Below are 9,998 nucleotides of genomic sequence, written 5' to 3'. Positions count from 1 at the left end.
GAGTTTGGATCAGGTTGTTTTGCATAATGAATCAATACTGGCTAACAGGAGTTGCCTATCACCATGAATTATTTAGTGAGTGAGGTCTTTACATTCATACTCAAAGTTCACACAAATGATTTGGTAATTATTTTAATCGATTCTCAATGAACTGTTAATTAGCCTGTTGACATATCAATAAGCAAGAAGCACTTTGAGAGCAGGTTCAGTGCTTTATATTTGTATCTTTCCTTCCATAAATCTGAATGGAAATCTGTGTATCTAAATAAATATTTCTCTATCTGTTTTACTAGGTTTCTCATTAAACACATGTGTTTTAAGAAGTCCTAATTTTGATTTATGTGAGCAGAGGAGAAGATATAATGTGGGATCATAGAATCTTGAAGCTGACGTTTATTCTAAAGAACATGCAATTTGACCCCTGATAGAAACTCTTAAACAGGTGAACAAAGATATTATACAAGAATATTCTTAGCAGGATTGTGTGCAATAGCAAAAAAACTAGAAGCGACTTTAAGGCGTGTCAATTGGACGAATAAATTGCTGCATATTCCCATACTGAAATAAATAGCGGTTAGGTGAACAAATTAGACTTACATATATCAATGTAAATAAATCTCAAAAACCTAATGTTGACTGAGAAAATAAGTTGCAAAGGGGTATATACAGATAGACACCTTTTATATAAGGCTAAGCATATAAAAAAGGAATATAAGTGTTGAAAATTATAGAGATATGCACAGGAATGTGGCGATAAACATCAAATTTATGTTTGATGGTGGTTACCTGAGAAGAACAAGGTAATGGCAATCAGAGAAGAAAAGAAACCAGAATCTGGAGAGATTAATCAACTTGTTCAAGGACACAAAACAGACTAGAAGTTGGTATCTAGAGCTCAGTGCTTCCCACTACAAAATACTGCCTCCAAAATGGAGAGCTTCGAAGACTGTCTTTATTTATTTATTAATATCTCCTTTAGACACACAATCATAGATAGCCATAGGGAATTCAACACTATAAGAAACCTTAAAAGGTCATTTTATGCAATTCTTCATTCAATTTTCGACTTTTCCTAACATGTCTGCTAAATGATGATCCAGCCTTTGTCAAAAGCAAAGCATAGAAAAATGAAAAATAAGCCTCTCCAAGTAACACATTGCTAACCTCAAGGAAGACATTTCAGGATATCCCCTCCAAACCAATCACTGTAACTTTTGAAAAATCCAAGGTTAGGTACCAGCCTCACCTGTCTTCATTAGCTTTAGAAAGTTGAACTTATTTTTTGGTGGGGGTTGATTTATTCAGTTAAGATTTACTGAGTGTCTACTCTGTGCCAGGCACTGTGTTAAGTGCTAGGGCATAGCAGCGTACAAAGCAGCATCTTGTGCCATTGTGTAAAATGAATCAAAAACAGCGAAGGAGAATTTTTCTGGGTCATTTGCCCTATTACACTACTCTAAGTGATAAATAAAGCTAATGGAGTCCTTTCTGAGGCTCCTCTAAGCTCTAGTAACTCTGCTTTGAGAAAGAGGGCTCTTTAATGATGATGATGAGAAAGATTAAGAAATGAGAGCCAGACTGTATTTGTTAGAACTGTTTAGGATGCAGGTGATAGAAACCCAACTTGAGCCTGTAGGAGTTCACCCCCAAATATTCCATGTTGGCATGTGGATTATTTTGAATTAAAAGTACTTGAGAAACAGCTGGTGCAAGAAGGATAATCTGACCCTCCTTTGTCTCTCTGAAAAAGAGAGAAATCTCCCATTTGAAATATACCCTCCCTGTACCAGGAGAACAACAGGCATCCTTATCACTACAAATAGTGAATTTAGTGTCCAGGCTATATAAACAAACCTTGTAACTTCTCTACCAGTTTCCTATCTCAAGCTCTAACCCCTTTATTTGTCAATTCTTCACAAATTTATTATTTCTTTGTTTAAAAGCTATAAAAGCTTCTTGCCTTGGTCACTTCTTTGAGTCTTATGTTTTTATGGGGCTCCAATAAATATAAAATTAAATTTGTTGTTCTCCTGTTAATCTGTCTTATGCCAATTTAATATTAGACCAGGCTGAGAAGGGAAGAGGGAAAATTTTCACGCCCCTACAAGCCATTGTAAATACACCAGCCAGTCAGGAACAGAACTGAAGCTTGGGAGAAGCTGACAGAGGAACCCAAACACTTGCTGAGGCTCGCTCCATGATTCTACTTCTCTCCTCTCAACTGCTTTTCTCCTCTCTCTTCAGCCTCTTATCCTCAGCTAGTCTGGCCAATGTCGTAGGAAACAGCCTCATAAGATTCTGAGTTTTGCATCATATAGTTCAGGCACTCAGGCCCATTCTCCTGGTATTAAAAACCAAAATCCCAAGAAAGGGAATCACTGACCAAGCTTGAATCAGCCACTCATTCCTCGGACTAGTAATTCACTGTGACCAGTGATGTGTGGTGTGCTATGAATGATGGGCTTAGCATTGGCCAGGTGCCTGCCCACAGATCTAATGAAGGACTCCATTGCAATATGTTGATTTCTGCTGAGTTTTGCATTCTGAGTTGCTGGGTAGATGTGGGAGAGGAGTATCAGCCCCCAAAAGAAATGGAGGCAGGGAGTGGCAACCTCAAGAAAGGCGAGTGCAGAGCTGAAGCAATAGTGTTACTATTTACATGTGCTCAAAACACATTTGGAGAACAAATGCATTCAACTTATTACTAGATTTTTAAAAAAAATCTATGTTGATTGGATCAACTCTGTAGCAAAGCTTGACCACCGCACATTATCCAATGTCAGAAGATTTTCAACTTTGACATCCATTACTACACTTTAAGTAGTATGGCTTCTGCAGTATGGGGCAAAGGCACCAGCACCCAGGAATATGCGAGACTCGGAAGGCTAGGGTAGACAGTTAAGACAGAGTCCACAGGGAGAAGCAAGTTATAGGTGGCTGGGTGTATAATAAGAAATACTGAATTTGGAGGGAACTGAGCATACATAGTGAAATGAAGATTGAAATTGGAACCTGGAAGTGTGGAGGGCAGCTGGAGTTAGAACAGTGACCAACATACAAGTTCCTTGTCTTTGAGAAGCTTATATTTTATTAAGACAAGTAGACCATATGTAAGGAAACAAAAAGAATGATTACAAATTGAAATAAGTGCCATAAAGTAATTTTTTTGAAATAATAAAACAGGCATCAGGAGAGAAAACATCAAAGGATATCTACACATGATCTTAAAGGAAGGTAATATTTAAGCTGTTCCTTGAAGGATAAGAAAAAGCCAGCAATGGAGACAGCCAAGGAAAACCTGTTCCTGGAAAAGAAGAGAGACTCTGAGATCGAAAAAATCAGGTAAAAGGAAGATATGATATGGCGGTGTCCAGAGGGGAGCAGAGGAAGCACATGTTCATTTGATTAAAAAAAAGATGCTTGCTACCCTCATCAAAATCAGAGGAAATAACTCAAATGAGTGACTTTTTAAAGAAAAATAATTTTACTTTCCTCAGTATATGATTGATAGTAAGCATAAAGTCCTTCATGTTACAAGTGGCTCCAGTTCAGATATACAAAGGTCCCCGGGGAGAAAATAGAATTTCAATATAGCAGCATCACAATCAGAATAAATAGCCTGATTTTGGAGGGAAAAAAATACTCGTTTTCATCAGAAAGCTTCAAGAGAAAAGAATTATACCAATCCAGTCTAGAAGCAAAACTTTCTCTGGCACAAAATATACTTATTTTGAAAAAAAGCAAGATGAAATCTCCTTAGTAATACTAAAACATGGAGGCCAGTTTGCTCATGAGGTCCTGAATCAATTGTCTAAGAAAAAGCGATGAGGTGGCTTTACTTTGTCTAAAATCAGAGCCTTGTAGCAACTACCTTTCACTTTCATACAAACACAGGAGGGTTAAAATATAACCTGGGTCTACTGGTGTTTATTGTGTTTTTGCAAAAGAAAAAAAATTAAAAGTAGCCATCTGCTTTGGCTATCTTGCCTTTGATAATAGCATGTAGGATTTGAATAGAACCTTGACTTACAGTCTACTGCCATGCCACCCTGAACAAGCCCGATCCCGTCTGATCTCAGAAGTTAAGCAGGATCAGGCCTGGTTAGTACTTGGATAGGAGACCACCTAGGAAGACCAGGTGCTATAGGTGTAAAAAATAATTAAAAAACGGGATTGTAAGCTGACAAAGTCCTTGCAATCTATGAGGTCAAGCAAAGGTTGCCTTGCCTAAAAAAACAAAACAAAACAAAACCCTGACCTACAGAAAGTTTATAGCACTGACCAAAAAGAACATACTTTTCGAGCCAAGTATGTCCAGGATCAGAGTTCTATAGAGCCTGGATTGTTGACAATGAGTTTTGAAAAGGCGGGACTATAGCTAATATAATTCTTATATATACCAGTTATGAATGTAAGACCTGAAACCATGACACTCCTAGAAGAAAACATAGGTGATAAGCTCCTTGATGTAGGTCTTGGCAATGATTTTTTGAATCTGACACAAAAAGCAAAAATAACAATAGCAAAAGTTAACAAGTGGCACTACATCAAACTAAAAGTCTTTTGTACAGCAAAGGAAACCATCAACAAAATAAAAAGTCAGCCTACTGAATGGGGGAAAATATTTGCCAATCATATATATGATAACTGGCTAATATCTAAAATGTATAAGGAATTCATACTACTCAATAGGAAAACAAACAGATTTTAGAAATGGGCAGAAGATCTAAATAAACATTTTTCCAAAGACATACAGATGGCCAATAGATACATTAAAAAATGCTCTACATCATTAATCTTCAAGAAAAATGCAAATCAAAACCAGGAGGAGCTATTACTTTACGTCTGTTAGAATGCTTATTATCAAAAAGATTAGAAATAACAAGTGTTGCTAAGGGAACCCTTGTGCACTGTTGGTGGGAATGTAAATTGGTACAGTCATTATGGAGAAAAGTATGGAGGCTCCTGGAAATATTAAATATAGAACTACCATATGATCTAGCAATTCCACTTCTGAGTATTTATCTGATGAAAATGAAAATACTAACTCTAAAAGATATATGTACTCCCATGTTCACTGCAGCATTACTTACAATAGCCAAGATATAAAAATAACCTAAATGTTCATCAGTGGATAAATGGGTAAAGAAATTATGGTATACATTCACAATAGAATATTATTCGGCAATAAAAAAGAATGAAATCTTGCCATTTGTGTCAACGTGGATGGACCTAGTAGGTATTGTATGAAGTGATATAAATCAGTCAGGGAAAGAAAAATACTGTATGATCTCTTTTATGTGGAATCTTAAATTTTTTTTTTAATTAAAAAAAAAAAATCAAGTTCATAGATACCAAGAATAGATTGGTGTATGCTAGAGGGTGGATAGTGTGGGAAAGGAGAAATTGGTGAACTACTTTTGTTTTTAGTTTAAATAAGTTAATTTATTTAAAATAATAAAATAATAAGAATTATTGGTCCTTAATAAAAACATCCAGAAGTTTAGATAGATTTTTATGATGTAGAGTAAATGCAAGTGCTATTTTAGTTGAGACTAAATGATTCTGGAAAATCTCAAGAAAAAAAATAACAAGCTATTCAGTGGGATCTATTTGATTTTTACTACTTTGTATATTTAAAATTGTGTACACAACTCTTCACTACTTGATAGGGGATTTTATTACATACATGTATTTCTAATATAGTTTTCATACAAGAATAGAATATATCATATTTTTAAAGGAATATAGAGTGAGTGTTAGGTTCAGAGGAGAGTGACCTAGGTTGTCTTTTTATGAAGTAGTTAAAAAAATCTGAAATTTCATTCGCCATGAAAATCATCAGGCCATGCTATGGAAGAAGGATGAGACTCATATAGTGCCAGGACTACAGCTAGGACGACTAAGCACAAGGAAGCAAGTTCCGGCTTAAAATATGGAGCCGGCTGCGTATTTGAGCAGATGCCTGGGGGAGTTGTGGATTCTTTATTCCCAGAAATATTCAAACACAGTCCACGTAGTCATTTGTCTGGATGGTGGAAAACCGAGTCATTACATTATTTATTGACCCATACAATATTGAGCACCTACCATACATACGTTCCACATTGTGGAAGGGGGACACCGAGGTAAGTGATACAGTCAAAATCTCTGTCCTAATGTAGTTTGTAAAATAACAGATGCAGACAACAAACAGAAAATTGAAAATCAACAGATAATTAAATCAACAGATAATTAAATCAGCAGATCATATCTCTGACAGAAATAAATAAGGTGCGGGGCAGGGAAGGTGACCGATTGACTGTGGGGGTGATTAAAGTAGGTGACATGGAGCTAAGCCCTGACAGGAGACAGCTGGGAGAAAAGAATCCCAGCTTCGGAAACTATGAGAGCACTGAGTTGGCAAAGGGCTTGGTTAGACAGAGAGAGAGGCCAAGCCTGAAGCATCTCAAGAGAACAGAGTATGAAGCTATGAAGGCAGGCGACATCTTATACCTGACACAGTTTTGTGGGTCTCAGATAAAAGCTTTTGTTAAAGGGAATGAGATATCACTGGAAAGTTTTAAACAGGGAGTGGTGTAATTGGATAAAAATTAAAAAAAATAAGTGGTGTACAAGATAACCTTGACATTCTTTCCTAAAGCTGAGATTCTGTTATGATTGGGTCTTAACCCTGTCTTATTGCACACACAAAACAGTTATGTGCCACACGTCTTGTTATTTGGCCTATTTAACAGTAGCTGGAGGATAAAAGACCCAGTCTTGTGATTTATCCTGAATTGGCCCTTCTCATTAGTGCCTCTTTCTCATAGATATATCTGTTCTGTTCTAAGCTAGTTGGTCCTCTGTGCCTGCAACCCTGCCCCCACCCTATACCACTTCTCCCAGTGCTTCTATCTGCTCAGCAATTTCATCACGGAAAAGTGATTGGGTTATTTCTCCTGGTCCAAACTCATTATTTTGCCTCATAATGGAGGACCTGTCTCCTTTCTGTCACAATGGACTGTCCCTTTGTACCAATGCCTTGGCCTGGACTCAAGACCATTTTCTCCCTTACAATCCGTGAGACTATAGTCTCCTTGAGAACAGGGATTATATCTGCTCCTGTATTGTATTTCTGTATTCACCACAGTTTTGGCACCTCTGGTCTTTAAGTGTTTAAAAATCATTGTTGAATGAAGCAATACTCTGACCTTCAGCAGCTTGTACGGACATGGGATCCTCCTGGATGCTGGCTCTCCTCTCTGCACTGAATCCTATCATTCCCCTTCCAACTTCTACACTATAAATCACAATGGCTCTGTACCAGTTAGATTCTCCCACCCAATTTGACCAGAGCCTTTTTTTGTTTCTCAATCAGTCAAGGCACAAACTTGGGATTGTTTTCCTGAATTGTGGCTGAGTCTTAATTGCGATAACTCAGAAAAAGCAAGTCTGTAGATGTTCTGCATAATTTCTAGGATAATAATAACAGTTCACATTCATTGTGCACTACTGCTTGCCAGACACCATGTTAAGTGCTTTGCAGGCATTGTCTCCTTTAATCCTTACTGCAACCCTGTATAGAAAACATTACTATTCCCATTTTACAGATGACGATATTGAGGCTTAGAGAGGCCAATTTGTCCAGAGTCACACAGCTAACAAGTAGATCTGAGATTTTCAAGATTCCACTGAATGTAAAATTTGTACTCTTAACAACTAGAAAAAAATGTACAAAATAAAATTAATAATACATCACACACTGAAAATTAACACAAAGAAATGCATAAATTAGTTGATGATGATATTGAAAAATGGATGTTACTATGGAACTCTCTGTTGTATAATTGGATAGAATTTAATTTCTCTGTCAGACATTTTTCCTCTTCACCTCCAGAAAATCTTGTGTATTCATATTTTACTAGCATATCAGAGCGTATTTAAAGTTTTTTTGTTTTTTTTTTTTTTTTTGTAATTCTAAGATATTTTAACAGAAGAACCTAGGAAACTTAGGAAGGCAAGCATAGAAAATAGTCCATATTTATTAGATTTGAACGGCCTCAAATAAAAGTTATGAAAAGAACTTAAGAGTTCTCATATATAACTGATATATATATATCAGTTTTATATATATATATATCTCAAAACCTTTTCAGATTTTTAAAATCTGTTTTACTTATAGGTCTCAGGAACCGAAACTAACTCATCTTCCAGGGTTCTTTGAGTGATAGTTCTAAAGTGTCCAAAAGATTTTTCAATTTTTAATTTAACATTGAAGCCCACATTTGAAGATTTACTGATTTAAAAAGAGACTGCCTTTTAAAATGCCTGAGTGCTCCTGATGTTATTTGAAACCCATAAAATACATAGGACCCTGGATATAAAAAACAACAGAATTACAACATGCGGCACTAGCATGGTTTAAGGCAAAACTCCAGCTAGAAGTCTTATTGAAGAATAGTAAACCTTTCATTCAGAAAAATAGTTATCCTGGTTCTAACACTTATACTCATTGTCACGAGTAGATTGTGAAAAAGTATATAATGCATTTAAGATATATCGAGAATCAGATAAAGTACTTCTAGCAAATTACAAATAAAAATTAAGAGAATAAATGGTAAATGTTTCACCAGCCCATCTTAAATGGGAAAAATAATTCCCCACTTGGGGTAAGATTATGAACTCAATTAAGAATCCAACTTGCAGAAGAGTTTACACATCTATGAACCTGTGAATAGCTTAGGTTTACCAAGTCAGTGATTTTAAAACACCTGTACTGATACTTTGGCATTTATTATATGTTTATCTCATCTACTTTTTTGTTTGAAGGCTCTTTTAAGGCTCATGAGAAGTAGGAAAACCTGGGCATGGGTCATACTTTGAAAACTCTTAGCTTTGTATCTTTGGGCAAATCACTTAAAGTTTCTGAGTCTCAGTTACTTCATTTGTGGTCTATGATAATAGAGTAATAGGGTAATAGGCATGGACTTCAGAGCAACATGACCTGGGTCAAGTCCTAGATTTCCCCTGGGCCCACACATGTGAGGTTTGGATAAGTTCTTGATCTGTCCAAGCCTCAGTTTCCTCATCTATAAACTTAGAATATCATACCTAGTAAGACATCGTTAAGATAAGAGGAAATATATGTAAACTTATTAAGTTTACATATATTTGGCACTTATTAAGCTCTTAATAAATGATAGCTTCCAATGCTTGTGAACACATTTTGTAAACTGCATTATACATGCAAAATGTTATATAATATAATAACGTTATATATTATTATATATCATGTACTTTCTTACTACATTACTAAGTTACAACATTTCTCCATTAGTCTATATATATATATGAATATATTTTATGATGCATATTGGAGACTCGTGATACTTTTTGGGTGAAATTTGTCACGAGACTATGTTATCAGCCAACCTTGCAATAATGAGATATCTTTGATTTTTTTTCTTCTTTGCTGCTGTATTTTGGTCTGTAGTCTAGTGTTTCAATCTATCATTCATTCTTTTGTTCACTCGAATCAACAAACACCTATTAAATGCTTACTATGTGACAAGATCTATGCTGGGAGTTGTATTACAGAAGGAATTAGCCTATATATTTTATCACAGATGGTTTCAGTAAATATTATAAGCTATTATAAGTTATTGCAGTAATACAGAAAACTTAGAAAATATTATAGTTTCTGTAAATTGCAATGGGAATTACCCTTGCCAATATATCACATATTCTCTAGAAAATAATTATATGCAAACTCTTTTCCCAAGGGTTATTATATAAATTAAATAAATCCAAAGTGTTTATGAGGATTAATTAAAGAAAGGTATTTCAAAATGGAAACAACTTTTTAAATGATCATATTTGGGACTCAATATTGAATTATCTTTCAGAATAGATTTTTAAGGGCTTTATATCTAGAAAAATTTAAAAATAGGCCACAACTGGAAACAAGAAATCATTCTTCTGTTTTTACTTTATTTCCTTTAACAATCATAAGCCAT

The 9,998-nt window shown here is 35.4% G+C and overlaps 1 protein-coding gene and 1 pseudogene across 1 annotated transcript in view; one reads left to right on the top strand and one right to left on the bottom strand.

Moving 5' to 3' along the window:
* The window catches only part of CHST9 (carbohydrate sulfotransferase 9), a 192,342-nt gene that overhangs the window by 181,379 nt on the left and 965 nt on the right, over nt 1-9,998 (bottom strand). The gene's annotated exons all lie outside the window — the stretch shown is intronic.
* LOC112469377 lies at nt 4,032-4,150 on the top strand (annotated as a pseudogene).

Source organism: Pteropus alecto, unplaced genomic scaffold, assembly GCF_000325575.1.
Source record: "Pteropus alecto unplaced genomic scaffold, ASM32557v1 scaffold146, whole genome shotgun sequence".
In the NCBI taxonomy this organism is placed as follows: Eukaryota; Metazoa; Chordata; class Mammalia; order Chiroptera; family Pteropodidae; genus Pteropus; species Pteropus alecto.
This window is presented reverse-complemented; position numbering and strand designations above follow the sequence as displayed.